Genomic DNA, 19821 nt, shown 5'->3' on the forward strand with positions numbered 1-19821 from the left:
GAGGTGAGGAACATTTGCTTTCCAGCAACATATGACACATGCCTCATCATTTCTTACATTAAGACATAGGGCTCCTCTGTGAATGTGGTACCAAAGAAGATTGATTGACAAGAGATTCAACCTGCCAATCATCCTCAGTCACACAAATCACATTGTTTCACAATAATGCAAGTTGTTCTACTGCACAGACTTAGCTGCCAGAGGGAAAAAGAAACCTGAGTGCTGCCATTAAATATAGAAACTGGAAAGAACTGGGCAGTTTGATTTTCAAAGGCCCTTTGGAAAACAGGAGGCATATGCATTTTTTTAAAACATTATTTATGTTATAGTAAACAAGCTAATGTTATAGCTAGCCTGCTCGACATAAATGAAACCCTGTATCTTAGCAACAATTTTCCATTTTCATGATGCCAATCTAGATTGCTTCTGTCAATCCAAAGGGTGGTGTTTCGTTGACTATTTATCCTCTGGTTCACTTTTCTAAAGCCCAGCTCAAATGTCAAATGTGCAGTTAACATTATATTTCATTTGAAATTCCTTTTCTACTGCAAATCGCTTGTGGCTGTTGTGGCTGGAAACAATCTCATATACGTATCCATTTGCACCGCGGGCAATTTAATCCAATTCTCGCAAAGAATATAGGGATTTGCCTTATATGGGCAATGATGAAAGCGGCCATTAAAAGTAAATGGGGCATCCAGTAAGATTGCAGTGTTTTACTTTTGGTGGCACCCTCTGTTACCTAGAAGGCCGATAAGTCTAATGCCACACCTGGAGCTTCAGCTTTGCCTTCAAACAAGTTGAGGTGGGGTACTGTACTGCTAGGTAGTGTTTTGGTACTCTCCGAACGTACTGCCCCTTCCATAGTACACTCTTGCCATGCTACAGTATTTATTTTTACATTATATGTACACCATTCAGTCAGTTCTAAACCTGTAGCTTACAGCATGGTTTCAGAGATATAGACAGAAGCATCCAGAACAATGTCTGACAGCATCATTATAGCACTGTTGCCATGTGCATGTATCATCTATCATAGATCCTGTAAATTTGAAGGGGGTGGGGGGGGGGATTATGTATGGAATCATATTGGATCAGCCTGCTCATTAAAAGTCAGCTACATTTAGAAATGAGCGAATGTCCGAAACGTATCATTCTCCTTTAACCCTTGTCTTTGATTTGAGTCAAATTGACCTGTTTTAAACTTTGTGAAATAGGAATGACAGCTTTGAGAGCTGTATTTAATAAGCCAGTGTACATTTGGTTCTTGTGTGTCTATATGTTGTTCATCATTTGTATAGTCTTTATGCTTTTTTTTCTACATGGTTTATTTGAATATAATAAAAGAGAAGATTAAAAAGAATTGAGAATTTCAGTTCAAAACAATACATGTCAATAATCTACTGCATGGAACACTTGTTGTATTTTATTTTCTTTTTGTAGATAAACATTATTTATGCCCCCCATGACTTTCTGTTTTTAAATAATTTTTATTACTATCTTTTATCACAAAAAAAAAATTATTACACTTTCTGTGTTAATGTTATCTAGCAGAGGTAAATGGCAACCATTAACCATGTACATACAGTATATTGTTTATATTGTTTCAAATTGAGATAAATATCATACATTATATATATATATATATATATATATATATATAGAGTAGTTTTCCATCAATTTTATTTCTGTATTGCCTTAAAATCCCAATAATGCCCTGGGTGTATTTGACCCAGGCTAACAGTTTCACAGGTGCTAATAAGTAAACAGAACACAGGGGTTAAATAATGAAAAACAGCAACATGGCGGTGGAGACCTGAAGCTCATTTAAGACAAATTCCATACAGTAACTCCCATAATGCTCCACTGCTGCGGGCGACTCGCCCTGTATATCGATGGCAGCTGGGGTTTTTAATATGCAGTAAGGATTGAGCTCTCTGTGATTAAACTAATTAAATGATCATTAATAAAATATCACTGAAGCGAGCTGTTTACAATGCGCGGGCGGGGGCTGCGAGAGAGTGCATATCTGTGTGTGTTTTTGAAAGGGATCCCCTGCGGTGCCCTCCGTTTGCCACTAAGAGCGCTTGTTTCTTCCTGCTTGCATTCAGCGGGTGGTGTTTAAAGAGATGTTCATAGATTACTGCTCCCATGTGGAGGGGCGTACCTACACCACCTCCAGAAAATAACCCTGAACCTGTGAGGTGTGAACGTTCAATAGAATAACACTACCCATGATGCAACTTCTGCAGCTATTACCTATTAGCACTATTCTTATTGTAAATAATACAGTTAAATATCACTACTACTATCATAGCCACCACTGCTTTAATGTATATATTTGCTAATGCTAGAACTGCTACTGTTGTATTAGACTATTAGCTTCTCCTACTGCAACACAGTTACTACAGGTAATAATAGTGTGACTGTGACTGCAATATAGTGTAGCTGCCACTTCTATATACTAAGATGAAAACTCCCACTACCACTGCTACTACCTACATTACTATGGTTTTAACTACCGCTACTACAATTGCTACTACTGTAACAAAACGACTGTGGTGTAGTGACATGTGAATTGAATTTGGGTAATTTTAATTATAATCTGTAATCTGTATATACATTACTTTTTCACATATAGAGGTTCCTGAAGGTCTACTAATGGGAATCTCATTGTGGCTAAAGGTGCACTTTGTACCCTTGTGCTGGAGCATCTCCCTTCATGTTAGACTCAGTCTTGGGGGGCGGGGCAAATGAACTGCCATGCGTGGGCACAATGCGGTCATTTGTATATTTATTTTTGGTGATCTGATATTGCGTTTTGCAGCACTGACACAGAGGTTGCATTCTTAACCATACTGTAGTTTTATATGAAAATTATCAGATATATTTCTGGGGGGGGGGGGGGGCGTTACAGCATTCTGAGTGCCACGGCCCAAACACCGCAAGACTGAGTGAGGATCTTTTTTTTCCTTCCGCGGCTGGGTAGCGTGTGTGCCCCTATGGGCTAGCGTCCGTATCCGCTGTGTCTTAGCGCCTCAGCGGGAAGTGGGCTCAGTAGACCAGGTCCGTCTGGTTCCCAGGCCCGGTTGACTAATGATCACGGTGGCGACCTCTCCTAAGGGCCGACGGACTCTGACCCCGGCTGTTTACCGGCATTAATCACGGCCCGCTCCACCACCTTTTTAGTGCACTTGCTGAAAGCTACTGTCTCTTTTTCTCTTCCTCCTTAAGACATCGATCAAACGGTCCACAGATATCAGTACATCACAGTACATTAATCAAAAGCCCTCTTATCAGCTGGAAGGGGCTTGAATATGTAAATCCGATCGCTGTCGCTGATAAGGAGCCGCAGAATTACTCTCGGTCCTCCTCTCCATCAGATAGTGGCTACAAGCTGGCAGATAATTTCTTTTTGGAGTGTTTATCCAGTTTGATGATGCAGTCTCACACTCAGTGCATGTGGGGTGAAGACATAGGGCCGTGTGGTCATTGTCTTGTGGACAGGTTCCAGGGGGGTGGCTGGGTGATTCCCTGCCCTCTTCCTGGAGATCTACTGTCCTGTAGGTTTTCACTCTAACCCTAGCAAAGCACACCTCATTCAACAGCTAGAGATCTCGTTGAGCTGCTAATTATTGGCACTGGCCCAGAACTTCCTAAAACTCCTTTCCCATCATTCCTAGCAACCGTGGACACTCAGACTAGCTGGTTACCCCTGCACTGATAAGCATGGGGTGCTTGTATTTAATACAATCATCTTGATTTAATGTAATCACAATTTGCTTTGTTTGTGAGCAGTGAGTGTAAATGAGCATTTCACTTTTTCTTTTGTTTTTTTTTGTTTTTTGTTTGGTGGCTCTTGAAATGTATTGGGCAAAGAACAGAAATAATGAAATGAAGGTAGGACTAAAAGTTAAAGGCAACGCACACTAATTCTTCAACGAAACCAGACCCATTGTTTTAAGACTCTTTTCTACAGCTGTGAATAAATTGACCGGTTATAGCCTGACCTGTTGTTCTGCTACAGACGCATCAATCAAGTCACCACGGGGTATCTCCGACTCCGTCGCATGTGTCGACGAATGGGCTGACGAATCTGCTGTCCTCACCCCAGCGGTCACAAAAGCCTCCACACTGCTTTTTGTGTGCCACCTTCCTGGTACACATTGCATTGGCTGACGATGATCTGCCCAAGAGTTACTTGAGCTCAGAAGTGGCCAGGTGTGTTGACTTGGACAGGGTCCTCACAATGGAGGAGTATTGACACAGTTACAGGACTCAGGACCGTTCCGATGTTTGACCAAGCGTACAAAGGGAACCCGCTGCACAATCTTATCAGCAGCGTTGAGGGGCGGAGATGGGCCAAAGCATCAAAAAACTTTTGTTGACAAACGACACCTTACCTGCACACGTGGCCATGAAACAGGCCGCAATGGGCTTGTAAGTGATTCCAATTAGCCTATTATCACACATCATTGTGCTCAGATACGCCTTTTGTGATAAGCAGGCCAGGGGCAGGGCTTTGGAGTTGCCATGCTTCTTACTGTTGTTCATTAACATGGAGCTATGCTTTGGCACAGGAGCCTGTCGCATGATGGGTAACTGAGTCAGAGGGTGCATTACGTGAAACAAACCCAATTGACTCAATGCACAGTTCCGAGTGAAGCTAATGGCTAACTGCTTATGAGCTTTTCCCAATGACTTGAGAATTCAAAAAAATGGCAGCCAGAAGACCTGCGCTTGTGTGGTTAAGCAGGGAAATCCCTGCTGAATTTCACATAGTGGGGTCTCTGGATTTGGCACAATTTCCATTCCCCAATTTTTCATCAAGGAGCCACTGCCATTGTACACATATATACAACTCATTTTAGAGCCTATTGTACACTGTGGTAATTTTAGTTTCACTTAACCGTGGAAACTGTCTCATAATTATATCCAGCAGATACACCCCGATCTCCAACGGTATGGTTCTCGAGGATTGAGGGGTCAATCAAAATTTTTGGATCAGCCCCCTCGGATTCTGCACGATGTTGAGGTTGGCGTGCCTGAGTGGCAGAGCGGGTGCGACGCCAGCGGTTTGGGCATGTTCGCCGTTAGCAGTTTTGGGCACTGGGACTCAAATCCAGATCAGAGGAAGAGGCAAGGCGGGGCACGCGTCAGTCAACGGAGGCGACGTTCCTGCCTTTCGAGCTCGTGTTATCTCCTTTCCCGCACCCCGGCGAACGACAAGACCGGGCGACGAAAGTCTGGAAAGGCTTACCCCGACATTTTGTCACGCGAAGACGGGAAAAGGTTCACCCCCCTTCACAAAAAGAGCAGAAAATCCTTTTTAAGTAGCTCGCAGTTGCAGTTGATTGGCAGGCTTTGCGAGACGCGACGCGGTATTCGGATATTTCACACTCATAATGCCCCATGTGTTTCTGGGACACATGGTATGCCACATGCGACACCGACTCCCAAATGCCCCCAGCATGCTTAAATCTCCATATAATTACTGCGGTCAAGTTACTCCCACACTTAATAAACAGCAGATTAGTGTATTCTTTAAAATGGCCGACACATACTTTGCTTTACAATGTCGTGCCTTGGGAAGACCCCCGTCGCTGACTGGCACGGCGAGGCATGCTAAATGGCTGGACAGGCGTGTCATCTGTTCCTTGTCTCGCCCGTGGCTCTGTTGGCCGGACAGCTATTGTTTTGGAACCCCAACGCTTTTTGTGTGCCAAGCCGGAAGATGGCGGGCGGGTAAAGCGATCCCTCATCCTTTTGTTTGGTATTCGTCGCCGCCGGATTTCAAAGTATTTTTATTGTCCGCGCGCAAAAAAAAACCAAAGAAAGAAGCAAGTGCACGATTGCCTTGTGGGTAAAATTAGCGTTCCAGTGTGACACGGCGGGGCAAAGACATTCTATTAAAAGGTGACTTGGGTTACTCTGTCGAGTCTATCTGTCACCTCCATTGCTCAAGGGGCTCCACTGGATTCGCCCTGTAATTACGTCCCACAAAAGGCGATGTTGAAGTTCCTGTAAAGTAAACCTGCCACTATTCATAAGAAGGATCCCGTCTTTTAATTAGGGTTATCAATCTTAACCTTGTCTGCTGGAGGTAAAGAGCGAGTATTGCTATGAAATGTGCCATTGTATTGTCCTCCTGCACCAATGACAAAATAGATACCAAACCTGCATAAGCGCATTGTTGCTGTTGAGGCGAGCCCAGAGAGGGGTTATCGGCAGATCGCTTTCCTGCAGTTATACAATGCTCGAAAATCCACAATGGTAACTGAATGCCGCGCGCACCGGTGTCAGATCCGAAACATGCGCAATAATTAAGTATTAAAAATGACACGTAACCTTAGATCACTTAGCAGCTGCTCGCGTGACGTAAGGCTGGGAATTTCTAAGGGAAACAACTCGAAGTGTGTGAGAACTGTCTTTTCATTAGATGTTGGGAGGCACGTCCAGGATGCATTTCATCTTGACTGTGTTGTTGGGGTGTGTGCGTATGTGTGGGTGTGTATTTGTATGTGAGGGTTTGCACTGTGTATGTGTGTGTGTGTGTGTAAGCATCAGTGCATGCGTGTGTGTGTGTGTGCATGTCTGTGCCTGTGTATGTACTGTATGTGTGTCTGTGTGTAAGCGTGTATGTGTGTTCCAGTGTTTTGCTTGTTTCAGTCAAACAGAATTCAATGAAATGCACTTACAGCAGGTATCAATCGAGCATACTCAATCACACTCATTGGAATAAAATGAAAAGAAAATTAATTAGATTAGATTACTCTTGCACCTTATCCCAATAAAATCAGTTTTCTTTGCCATAATGAGATACGCCAGAAGTGATCAGTTTCTCCAGCCAAGGAAAATTAGTTTTCACCAGTAATCAAAACCGTGCCTTCCTTTTCATGCTAAATGTTCTCGCTTTGTTTGCAAAGTTGTGGAATTCTAAACTCAGGTCAGTTCCAGCACCATTAGGTTGTAGAGCCTAAATTGTATGTTTATTTTAATGCTACAAGACAATAAAACTGTATTAGGTGAAAGAAAGATAGAACCTTTTTAAAATCATGGGACACCAGACATGACACAATGAGGAAGCAACATTCCAAGTAGGTGTCTAGCATGGTTTTAGCTTTGTGTAACAGAAAGCAGAGATGCTATTGCAATGCTTACCATGTAAGTCTGTGTAAGATTTGAAAACTTTTGATCAATATTAGTCACATCAGATTACTGGCTGGGACTAAAGAACTATTCACTATTCACTTGTGTATGATAGTTCCAGTATTCAGTTCTGCTGTTAGTCTTTATTCTTTTCTTTGACCCTATACCCTCTGTCAAATAAAATATTTGGTAAAAAAAGGAATATGAGCTGACTTGCCAATATTTGTTGCACGCCTGTTTATTATTACTTAAAAAATGTTTCTGTATTTGCAACAAATATTCAAAGTGAAAACAACTGCATTGGTTAATTGCTTTGTCCCTAAAATACTGTGCTAAGTGTGTTACTTTTCATTTTTAAATCAATAGGGACAATAAAATTGAAGTCAAATATGCAGATTCTTGGACAGAAGCACACTTGCCTTAAAAAAACCCACAATATTCAGACCGCACCTCTTCCTCTTTCCTTGATTTTCAGTGGAAACTTATGACCCTTAGGAGTTTGATTGAATCTGTCTAGTTTGATTAAAATACTTTTCTCGTTGGATTGTATTGCTTAAATTGGCTAAGTGCATTCAGCTGAATCTTGGGACTTGTGGTTATAACATCTTTCTTTTAGAAGCTCCAAGGTAAGATGTGTAGCAGCCCAATAATCAATATTAATAATCAATATCAATAATTGGGTGCATTTTTTTATCCTGGAACCCGAGGGGCAAGTGTGACATTCCTGCCGTGGGGAGACGGACTATCCGGACACGGACGGGCTCTCCGGAGGGGCCCCTGGCCTACTGTTTCACCAGGCCATTCATTCCAGCTCACAGGCTGAGCTTGCACGTACCCCTCTCTGTCACGGGGGGGTGGGGGTAGGGGGGGGGGCGGGTTCCGAACGAGAGGGAAGCTACCGAGCGCGTGCGGATCGGGTATCTTTACCGGAGCTCGAGGCTCACCCCGCTCTCCTCCGCGTCCCGGCCCGCCGCAGCCTGGCTGACGTAGCGCGCGCTTTCATCTCCGGCTGCCGTGGAAACCGTACATAATTCATAGGGCGCGTGATCCACGGCAAACAACGCGCGGGAGGAGTAATAAGCCACAGGGCGCGGGGCGGCAGCCACGACCGACCGCGACTGGCGGAGACGGTCGCATTCTCATTTCTCCACTTCGCCGTTTGCTTTATTCATTTATTTACGGACTCGTTCGTTCATTTTCGAAAGGGTTCAGGAAAAGTCGCGGAACTTCGCCGGCGGACCGGATCGGGCGTGGGTCATTTCGGGGAGGGGGGGTTTGTGTTAGCGGCGGAGCTCTCGTCAAGACGAGTGTGCGCGCGGCCGCCTCGCTGTCTTCTCCTCGCTCCCTTTGACAGACAGACGGAATGGCAGATCACAGCGCGGTTGCGTCTTATTCTCCGGCTGCCTTTTCTTTTTCTCTCCCCCCCCCCGTCCTCAAAGTTTGGGGAAAAAAACATTCTAGCGGAGCCGCGCCGGGGCGGAAAGCGGGAACCTGGGGATTTGTATTCCGCCGTCGCTCGACCGCGCGCCCTCGGGTTTCAGCGGGCGGGAACGAGGGGCGCGACCGCGTTCGCCGCTTACACGCCCTCGGACGCAGAGTCGGCACCGTTCCTCCCGCCGTTTGGCTTTCGTGCCCCGTGGGCCGAGCCCCGGCTCAAACGGGAAAGGAGACGCTAGACGGCTGGCCGCCTCTCGCTCTCTCTCTCTCTCTCCGAGCGCGGCGGCGGAGTTCCTAAGCGCAGGGGCGACTGCAATGCCGTTACCTTCGCCGCGGCGCGCGCTGCGGTGAAGAATTAACGCGGGGGGGATTAGGGTTTCCCTCCGCTCTCGTTAGCCGCTGGCGTGACGTCCCCCTCCTGGCTCGATCGTCGCAGGCTTCCTCTGTTTGCCCTGACAGGCGAGTTGGAGGCCTTTGACCTCCCAGAATTCCCTGCTGGGCCTTTGTATGTCAGGCTGGAGCAGGGAGCGGGGTGTTGCTGCTCCTGTTCTTTCAGGCTGGAACAGGGAACCATTGGCGTCTGCGCTCCGATCCATCACTCTGCAATCGTTGGCTCAGGCTTAGGAGGTGAAGTGTGGGGGATGTTTTGGGGGCTGGATATGGAATGCGGTAAACTACCTGGCTGCACCTCATGACCCACTTAAGTAAAGGGGAGATACAATCTGTTAAGGCTACAGTTTATTAATGGGTACGCATCACCACCACTTAACAAGGCATTGATTCTTTCTCTAGCACCGAGGCCTAGTGATTTGCATCTATCTGCCATCGATTAGTTCAAGCCTATTTTTATTGATCCACTCGTTCTGTCTGGGGATGTTTAAAAGCTCATTTGAAATTATAATCTCCCTGAGTAAATGTCATAATTGCCCTCCAGGCTGAACACAGGTGGTGAAGTCATGCTCCTCTTGATAAATGACAGCACTGCATGTATTCAAAATGTTCACAACAACTGTCTCGCATACTGAAAATCCTCAATGAATAATATATCTGTCCTATGAAAATAAAAATCAGCTTGTGTTGCTGTAAGTCATATTGAATTAGTGATGCTTACTAATTCTCCCTGCATAATGTTGCAGAATGTTTTTAAATCGACATAGCAAAAGAGCTGGGTCAGAGATGAAGTGTCATACTGCATAGTCGTTCTAAAATCTGACATCACTTCCTTGACAACCGTTTGACAGATTATTGGATTCCACTACCCCTACCTTTCTCAATCCCCCCCCCCCCCCCCAAACTGTGACATTAATGTTGTAATTTTGGGATGAATAAGTATCAGTATGGCAAAATTTAGGTTATCGCAATTTATTTTGCTATTGTCCTACTGTGTTCACTGACTAATTAAAAATGTACAATATTATTTATTTCCTTTGTAAATCTATTTTTATGTGGTAAAAGTTTTAAAATACCACATTCATTTTGTGCATTGTTTTCCCTTTCAAATATTTTGGCTTTGAAAATCTGATCATTCATCAACCCATACAATATATAATTCTTTCATAACTTGGAATTATTCATAAGTCTCATAAGTTGGAAGGTCAATTGCACAGCAAAGTTAAATAAAGGCACGCATGGCATGGCAATGCTATTTGATCCAGTCAGTTTGTATTTCTGTCTGTGAGCTGGCCACGTTCGTGCATATGGGTCTTTTTCTGGAGAGTTCCATGATCGGTTTCATCGTTATTTTAGCAGATTTTCACAGTAACCATTAAGCTGTTTGTCGAACATGAGAACAAGGGTGCCCTTGTGAACTGAAGGGCCACGTTTTTTCTTTGCAGAGGTCTTCATGGGTACACAGCTCGAAAGATTCGGGGCTGCTCGTCACCTAGCGGATCAAAGTTTTTAAAGAGCCTTCAAAGCGTGTGCCAAAGTGCCAGATTCTCAGCCGTCTCCTGGAAGCACAGTGAAATATGATGAGCCCTTAAAAGGGCTTTGATCTTTTACTGCAGGGGTCAGAAATTAAACGGTGCGTAAATGGGAGAAGAATGACTTTAATTTTGTCAACCTGTCCTGTTATTGTAGAGCAGGACATTCTAAGTGATACAAGTTGAATTTGAAGTGCTTAGGCAACGGAGAAACATATTCAGGTCTGGCTAAAGCTGCTTGTGTATATGAACTATTTAGTCGCTTCATAACCAACTGTAGTACTGTATTACTGGGGTGTGTGTGTGTGTATGGCTGTGCGTTTGTATCGTGCTTTGTACCATGAAATGCACTTTTTGTACGTCGCTTTGGATAAAAGCGTCTGCCAAATAAATGTAATGTATGTAATGTTGTACAAAAAGGTGCTTTGCAGAGTAACACTAGGGAAACTCGACAAAAACCAGGTCTGATGCCCAAAAAGCAAGTTTCCACATAAAGATTCACAGTTTTAAAATAATTTGACCTTTGACCCTCTTTGGTCTTGCCTCTACCTTCCTTATGACCTCCTTATTGGAGGATCACTCACTGTGAAGCTGTGCAAGAAAGCCTAGAGAAGTTACCATACATAACATGATTGTGAATAAAGAAACAAAGTCCGCGAATCGGCAACTGACGGGAGAACTGGGTCAAGGTGAAGAACTGTAAGCACTGGGCAGAAAAGGAATCATACCCAAAAATACGCGGCAACGAAGGGAACCGGCTTCACATTGTCTGTCACAGAAGAAACTGGTAGGAAAACAAGATCATTAGGGGTGCGTTTGTGTCAAACAGCAGGTATGGAACGTCTCCTTTGAGAGCTGACATCACCCACGCATCGTGCCAACTACTGAGGGGAACAAAAGACAAAGGAGACGAGCGGTAAAAAGCGCTGTTTTTGTAGCTCGGTTTTTTGGGGCGCGTTCCGCATCGCTCTCAATTTGATAAACTTGACGCTTTCACTGAAGCACCCGTACTTCAGATCACAGGCGCAAAATGCCAGCCCTGAACTTGCTGGCTGTGCAGAATAAGAAAGGAAAACACGAGGAGTAAACAAATACACGAATAATCAAACCCACGCGGGGAGTTCGGCAGTCGCATTCCTTTTTTTTTCGGGGACAAAACATTTCGGAAAACGTTCGCGAGCAGACTATCGGAAGCGAAGCTGTATCGACAATGAAGACATCTTAGGCACGCCGCGACTCATCCCTTCATGCAGATTGAAGTTATTTTTTTCCGTGTTTTAATTCTTGCTATCTGTCGGCGAAAGTCGGAACGTTCTCGCAGCCGTCTCGAGCGCCGAGCGTGCCATCTACGGCGGCCGTGACTTTGCAAGAAAAATAACAATTCTCTTTGAAGACGTACCCAAGCAACCTTCAAACCTGGCTCGCAGGCACCTGTGATGATCTGAGAAGCTCTCTCCCTGTACAGATAAGATGTTGGCTTCCATAAACTCTGCCAGTTATAAGCGAGGGAGTCTGTGTCCGACGCTAATTGTGGCCGTCTCGGAAATCGTATTCTCCCTCTGCTTTGCTCCACGCTGATCAATCTCAGGGCTGCGTAGGTTTGTTGCACCGGGAACATTCTGACATTTCTATGAAAACACTCCGATTAGCCTAATTGCCTTCGCTTTGATCCCCTAGCGCCTGCTCGGAGCAGGGCATGCTGGGAGAGCCCAGTCGTGGGTTCGCAGGTAGCAACGTGCAATAATCTTTCACCCACAACTTCCCAGCAAACACATAACGTCCTCGCAATGTTTTGCCAATGTCGTGTCAGTGTTACGACATTCGCAAAACATTCCATTAGCATTGTGAGGACATTTTGTGTTGGCCGGATTCACACAGACCCTTGCTTCCAAACTCCCTGTGTCCCTTTCATTTCTTAAGGAGGCAAGCTCACTGGCATGCCTTTCCAGCGTTGCTTTCATGGTGAGGTTCACTGCTGTTGGGCCTGGCCGTGCCATGCAGTGCGCCAAGGAGTGAGTGACCCATGCTAAAGCACTTTGACTCACGTGAATCCAATCACGCAGGCAAATTGAAACCACTTGGCCGGCAGCATTTTGCAAGGGATATATAATGCATGACCCAAGCTTCAAATATTGACCTTTGCTTTTGAAGGGGTCGGAAACCGAGGGTGTTGAAATGAGACAAACGTGCGATTGTTTCTTGATTGTTTCTTTTTTGTTTTTTTGACTGCCATTTTTAATTGTCCTTATTGCAGGACATAGATTTATAAACAAAGGATGGTTCTCAGGCCTTTGTCGACGATTTAAGGCCAATGAAGACAAATTCATCTTCCAATAAAGATGTTTCTTAATACTGCTTCTTGAAAACTGATGATCGAAAAGATGTATGGGGATTTGCTTGACTTTTATCACAGCTAAAATGGACCACCAGTTGTGCCTTGAGAACCTTTAAAAAAACCAGGACAAAAAATCGATATCCAAGTATTCATATAAGTATAAATCAAACAACTGTTCTGGACTATTGACCAGATTTGTTTGGAGCTGTATGTCAAATACTCTCAACTTCTCTAGTCAATATGAAAATTTAATTTCATGCTCTGCATAGACATTAAATAATTGCCGTACCATGTACTATAGATACGTTTTCCTTGACTAACCCATTTAGTCCTTTAAATGTAATCTTATCAGCACCTTGGCATAATGCCTCGAACACTCACATGGTTTCGTGATGAGTGATACCTTGGACAGCCATTGAAGTTCCCCATGCTCATTCCAGCTCTAATCCTAATCACAAACAGATCACTGCACATTATATTAACCTCCCTGCTAATACTTCCTCAAATAATAAGTATTTAGTCTGGATTTATATAAAGCTTTTAAAGCCGTAAACCTCTTCAAAGTGCAGGCTGACCTTTCAGCGCCGATGCCGAGAATAGTGTTAAATCTATCCGTCATTCATTAAATTTAATCGCCAAATGATTTACCTATTCACTTTTATGTCACAGCACTCGTAAAAACATCCTTGTAAAAACGTGCTCTTGACTTAGATTATCCTGTTAGCAGGCCCAAACAGCTAGCCATGTTTGTCTATTTAAGCATGCTGAAGAGTGAGTAGCTTTAACCACAAATATATTATTTTTTTTGGACAACAGAGCGTGTGCGATGTCTGATGCTCCCGCCTATCCATAAATAAACCATGGTGGGAACTGTGGTCCTTAATGGATCAGATCATTAAGGTAGTAAACAAATATCCTACTATCCTAGTAATTCAGTGAAATAAATGATTACCAAAGTAATTTCATTGAATTGTAATTAATCTTTCGAAAGCCAAAATACAGACTGCCCCTGGGATAGGACCTTGATTTTGGAAACATGTCTTCCTTATCCGGCTACGCCATCATATGAAACCCCAACGTAGGAAGAAGAGTAGCTCAAGTCTGGTCAGATCTGTGGAGAATCTATGGCCCTGGGAGGGAAAGATCACAGCAGCTGGGGGTCAGCGGGGTGGGTGAGGTATTTGACCTGTTTAACCTTTGACCCAGAAGTGATTGAAGTGGCAGCTTCCACTTCTCGTGGGTGCGGGGAGGATGAGTCGGCGGAATGTTTCAGGGGCTCTCAGGTTGCAGGGGTGGATGGGAAGAGGTATCGGCGCAGACTGCATTCTTTGTGGGAACGGCTGCCATTCTGTCTGGCTGACAGATCTTGGGAGACCCTTTGTCAAGTTAAAAAAAGGAACCTGGACAATGAACTTGAGTGGAGAATTAATCATGATCTCACGGAAGAGCTTTCATTCTTAAAATCAATCAGTCTGTATTTATACAGATGAATCATCAGCTAATAGATAAACTGTGATTTATATTCATTCATATTTATTATTTTTTTGTTCAACCGTGAGTTTTTATCCCTGGAACCCAAGGGGTGCCTGGTGTTTTTCACAACTGACTCCTTTGCCTAATCAGCTAAAATGTATTCTATACTTTAGGCAGGAGCAGTCGTCGGTTCGATCCGCGCATTTATATTTATCTTCAGCGCTTACAGTGGCATCAGACATTTTGGCATTGACCTTCGGATTCTTTTAGACTTCCTCTCAGTCGCTCCAGGAGCTTGTCAGGTTTTTCTTTCGGCAATCTGTTCCTCAAGGTGAAATCTGTTCCTCTCCTCGGCTTTCTTCAAATGTCTGCCGACGCTCCCAGGTCCGTCCTCACTAATCTCCAGCTGGGTTTTGCCGGGGGGTAGGTAGGGTGTGTGTGTGTGTGTGGGGGGGAGGGGGTTCTCCACTTTGTTCCTGGGGTGGACGGTTTCCACCCCCCCCCCCCCCCCAACCCCCGGCACACCCTAACCCCCACACACCGGCCCAACGGGGCCTTGCTGAAAACAGACCCCGGACCGCGGGCCAGATGGGAGATAAGAGCTCCGAGCCTGGTGTCAGGGAGGAGGTTGCGGGGCAGGAATTTTGGGCGATACATCATCGCAGAGTCATTAAAGTCAGGCCAGGACCCGGGCTGGAGCGAACGGCCCGTCCGCAGGCTCCTGCTGAGATGTGTTTGGGGAGGTGGGGTAGGGGAGACGGGGGGGGAACTACCCTCCGGCTGAGGTGTTGCTCTGAGCTTGAAAGAAAAGTTGACATGAATGGCTGCGGCAACAGTTGTCTTCCTTTGCAGAGTAACTCAGCGTAATCAGGAATGCGCTGTAATGATCACACACACACACACACACACACACACACAACACAAGGACAACACACACACATTGCCAAGCATGGCTCACAACCCATCACCACAAATTGCCAAATGAACCATAGGCTATCATTAGTATGTATGTGCACATCCGTGGAGCATGTTTACAGGTTTAGGAAATGCATATATATGTGTGAACGTGGAGCATGTCTGTAGGAATGTCTGCAAATCTCTCATGCTTGGGAATCCTGAACATTGGTCACAGTAATTTCAATTGTGTATTGATAACTGACGAGAGCATAACACTTCCCTTAAATGACCATCTCAGGCTGCCATGTTCATTTTCCGCTCAGTTTTTTTTACTTTGAGTTTGGTGAACATGGCTTGGTTTGGCTCAATGTGTGGGTCTCTAGGTGACAATTCCAGAAGGATTTCTCACACTAATAACAAACACATAGAAATACATACAGCTTGTGTGCAGGTCTGCTTATCACTGTTCCCCATTGGTCAGCTTTGACAGGAAGCTGTTTATCACTGTGATCAAAAGACCATCTTCTCCTGTGACATATCAGTGGTGCCTAAGCAGCATTACCTTCTACACTCTGGTACTACTTCTCACAGAGAAAAAATGTTGCCATGCCGCCAGCTTTGAAAGCCTATAATTTTTCAACTGGAGATATGAAGCCTGCCCCCATATTTCAAAGGAAGATACATCAATCATATTCATATAAACATTCATACTACATGTACCTTAGATGTCAATGCACATTTGAGGTGTTGAGCCATGGAAGGGAACACAGTCAACAAGGCACAGCAGTGCATTGTGGGGAGACAAGAGGTCCGGCGTGCCAAGCGCCCCCCCCACTTACCCTGGACCACACGTATGTCCTCGCCGCTCGGCCCACGTCAGCTCACACTGCTTCCAAACTAAGTTCCCAGCACACCGGTGGTAGAGTTAATGACCCTTTGCGGCCGGCAGGAAAGAGGGTCGTCGGCCATCTTTTGGCGTTCCCGACCGAACCGTCGTTTAAAGCCGCGGCGGCGTTACGAACCCGTTTCAGCCAGCCGCAGTAGAGCGAGAGCTGTAAACCGAGTCTCCCCGTTACAGTTTTCTCTCGTTACCTCCGACTCCGCTCGTCATCATCCGCCCACTTTGACCGCGCGACAGCACTGTCCGTTTTAAACGCAACGTTCGCTCTGCGTATCTGGCAGGACGGGACGCCCGGTAAACGGCACCGAGGGCTACAAGCCTTCAATTAGGTCGCCTTCCGCCGGTAATCATTTGAACCACGATCGCAGCACAATGAAAACAGAGGCTATAACTTTAGCGACGATTTTGAAATACTTTGACTGACATTTATCATTAGCTTGCAGCATTCAGCTTCTTTTTTTTTTCCCAGAAGTTCACTTTGTGTATCTGTTTTGGATTTAGAGAAAATAAATTGTTTGCAGTGCTATTTTAAATTGTTGTTATGAACAAGGATGGTGAGTTATGGAAAGTGGTATGTGAAATGTGCAAGTCAATAAGCAAGTCAATGCTGTAATTCTTTTATGTCTATCATTATGCAAAATAAAAAAGTATCATGACAGTTTAAATGTGGGAACTGAAAAAAAAACTGAGTAAATAAGATAATAAAGGACTGGTTTTGTTCTCCTCTTAACTAAACTCAAAATAATTGCTGTACTATTTTAAACTATTTAGGCATTAAATAAAAATTGGCTGCTGAGGCAGCAGTATGGTCCTCAATTAGTCACATCGCACACTTGTTTTTCGTTAAAATGTGCGATGCATGTGGTCACGGTTTCTATTTATATTGAGTTAAAATGGTCGTGCTTCCTGTCTTTGATGTGTGATCAGTCAATCCATACCTGGTGTCAGGGGGAGTGGAAAACATGTGGAGGCTGTCTGCTTTTCAGGACTGTGTTTTTTTTTTTTCTTTCTTTTTTTGCCCATTCGTAATTTCTATTGTTTCATACAGGAAGAATAAGAAAAAAAAAAGAGGCAGTTTGATTTCAGGCTGACATCACAGATGGTTTCGAGAGCGCTCTACAGGAAGTGGCGGGTGTTCGGACTCCCACATCGGAGGGGCGGTTGGAATCTTCAAGGTATCTCGCCGCCTTAAAGCTCCTCCGTTTGTCCCGGGGAGTGGACAGACAGTAGGGCTTCTGCTTAATAGAAAAGAACATCAAGACAGGGCTTGAAGGAGGAGTGAGTGAAAGAGAGGGAGAAAGAAGAAGAGCGGGAGGATTGAATAAAGCGCTTGTGAACGGACCCTCTTTGAAGTCAACTAGCTCAGGAATAATCCACGCGGGTCTTTCTGGTGTGCAGAGTGTTGAATTGGCAGTGTTTGAAAGGCGAGGCAATTCCAAGTTCTTTTCTGGAGAGAGAGACGGCCAAGTCTAAATATTATGATCAATTTTTGTTCAATCACTCCAACTGTACTTCAAATCCAATTGTGGAATAGATTTATGCGGTATACCGTGAGAATGATTTATTATATTTAGGATAACATTTCTGATATTCAAATGTATGTCATGCATTTCTAAAATAGATAAATAAATGAAGAAAACTTACTATTTAGTTTGCAACCAGGGTAAATACGGTGCCATCATCAGTTTGGTTTTCATATTAAATAGACATCACATTTTTTCATGCGTGTGCTTAGGCCTATTTCAAGTTGAAAACAGCCTCCTGATCAAATGTCAGTACACTTCCTGCTGAGAGACGCTGGAGGATAGCATAGTGACCATCTGGAATAGGCAAGGCTGTAAACAGCAAACTGCTATATGGTAAATGGGAGGGGTGACTCAGCGATTGCCAACAGCTCCTCTGTCCACAATGTACTGCGCTGCGTCCCACAATCCTTCAATCTGTCATCCAGCTGAGAGGCCTGGTGTCACCAGTGGAAGAGTCGTCTCCAGCTGTGGATGCCCTCGGTGACAAACTCAGCTGGCTCGAGGCAAAGAGGACACACATCAGCACAAACGTTGTCACCAGCGCTCTAATGTGTGACCGACTGCCTGTGCAGAAACCTGAGACAGGCACCACACAGAAAAATCTTCAGTATAAAATGAACTCAGATTGGTACTTTTAACTCTAATAGCGTCCGCTTTGGACTGTGTTAGAGTTGATGTACCACTAGTAATTTTGCTTTGCGCCTCTATTGGCTTGAAAGGAAAACCTTCCAGTTTTTCTTTCATTTATCTAAGCTTATGAAAATCAAACACAGGTAAACTGGGCTTCAACAAAGAGGGAAGAAAAAGTATTTAAAAAACAACAAAACATTTTAGCCTAACATTCTGCAATTTCTTTTATTTAGGGGTTCATTGCATTCAGTAGTTCATAATGAAGATTTTTTTAAACTATGAAAGCATTTTTTTCAGTTTATAATTGACTTCAGTGTAGGGGTGGTGGTGGAGTTCATGCAGTCTGTACGCTGTAGTTCAGACTAAGCATGATTAACTACATTTTATTTCAAAATTGTATGAAACTTGATTTCACTGTTTGTTTACCTCAGCGTTATAAAAGCCTGTTATGGCTATATTACATAATACTTCATTGTTTGTTAAACACAGCTTTAAAAAGCAAATTACCTGTTGTTAACCTGCGTTATAATTGATGTCATTGTAAAACCAACACCTTAATGCTTTAATATCTCAACAATAGCATTGCCAGTGATTATAATAGCAATAGATTATAATCTCCTTTCACCCCTACTGGACTGTTCGGCAATCTATCACAGGGCACGGCATGGGCAATTTAGAGAATTAGCCTACCTGCGTGGAAACCCATGTAGACATGGGGAAAACATGCCAATGCCACACAGTAAGGTCCAGGCCAGGATTCAAACCCAACAACATCTTGCTGTGCAGCGACAGTGCTACCCACTGCACCACCATAAAATTAACTGCCAGTGCAAAACACACCAATGTTGCATATTCTGTGTAGCAGAGAATGTCCAGCCAACCGGACTATTTAAGGTAGAATGACAGGTTCTGTAACCGGAATTAGTGGTGTATTTCAGAGCAGTATGATATAGTGGATCAAGTTTAGATGATGTACAATGACAAGGATATCTGTAAATAGTGTTACCATAAGAAAATTGAGTCAACAATATACTTGTGAGCAGCCTTTTTCTTTAAGTCACAGAGAAGCACATCTTTGAAATTAAAATCATTGTCTGACCATATACACAAATATTCATACAATTGCTGCAATTCCTACATGGTTCACCCGATACTGATGTAAGTACCTGCAAGTTAAATCTTACAGTCTGCGTCCTGTCAGTCATGTATAAACATCTGAGCCTGAGGAATGACCAGAATCACTGATGAGCACTGTGCATAATATTGATCCGTACAGTTGTGGGTGGCAAAGGTGTGTTTATAGGCCTAGTATTGAGGGTTGTGAGGGGGGGGGGGCTGGCATTTGTGTATCATTTGTGTTTTGCAAATTTCGAAGATTTTAATTATGCTTTTAATTAATTATTGTTGTTAATTTTAACCTGTGATTTCTGACAGTGTACAGGATTCCAGTGCCAATAACGCACCTTTGAATTTAAACTTAAACTGACAGGAAGTGTTCAGCTTTCCATCAGCTCTGGTGGAGTAAATTGTACTCTGACAGAGTGCAATTAA

The 19821-nt window shown here is 44.1% G+C and overlaps 1 long non-coding RNA gene across 1 annotated transcript in view; it reads left to right on the forward strand.

Annotated features, from left to right (window-relative positions):
* LOC135255081 (uncharacterized) overlaps positions 1-19577 on the forward strand; it is an 84072-nt gene extending 64495 nt beyond the window's left edge. Inside the window, exons 2-3 of the long non-coding RNA XR_010330073.1 lie at positions 17163-17289; positions 18066-19577. This is a non-coding gene — a long non-coding RNA (uncharacterized LOC135255081). The remainder of the gene's footprint in view (positions 1-17162; positions 17290-18065) is intronic.
* The last annotated feature ends 244 nt before the right edge of the window (positions 19578-19821 follow it).

The sequence above is a fragment of the Anguilla rostrata genome, chromosome 5, assembly GCF_018555375.3.
Source record: "Anguilla rostrata isolate EN2019 chromosome 5, ASM1855537v3, whole genome shotgun sequence".
In the NCBI taxonomy this organism is placed as follows: Eukaryota; Metazoa; Chordata; class Actinopteri; order Anguilliformes; family Anguillidae; genus Anguilla; species Anguilla rostrata.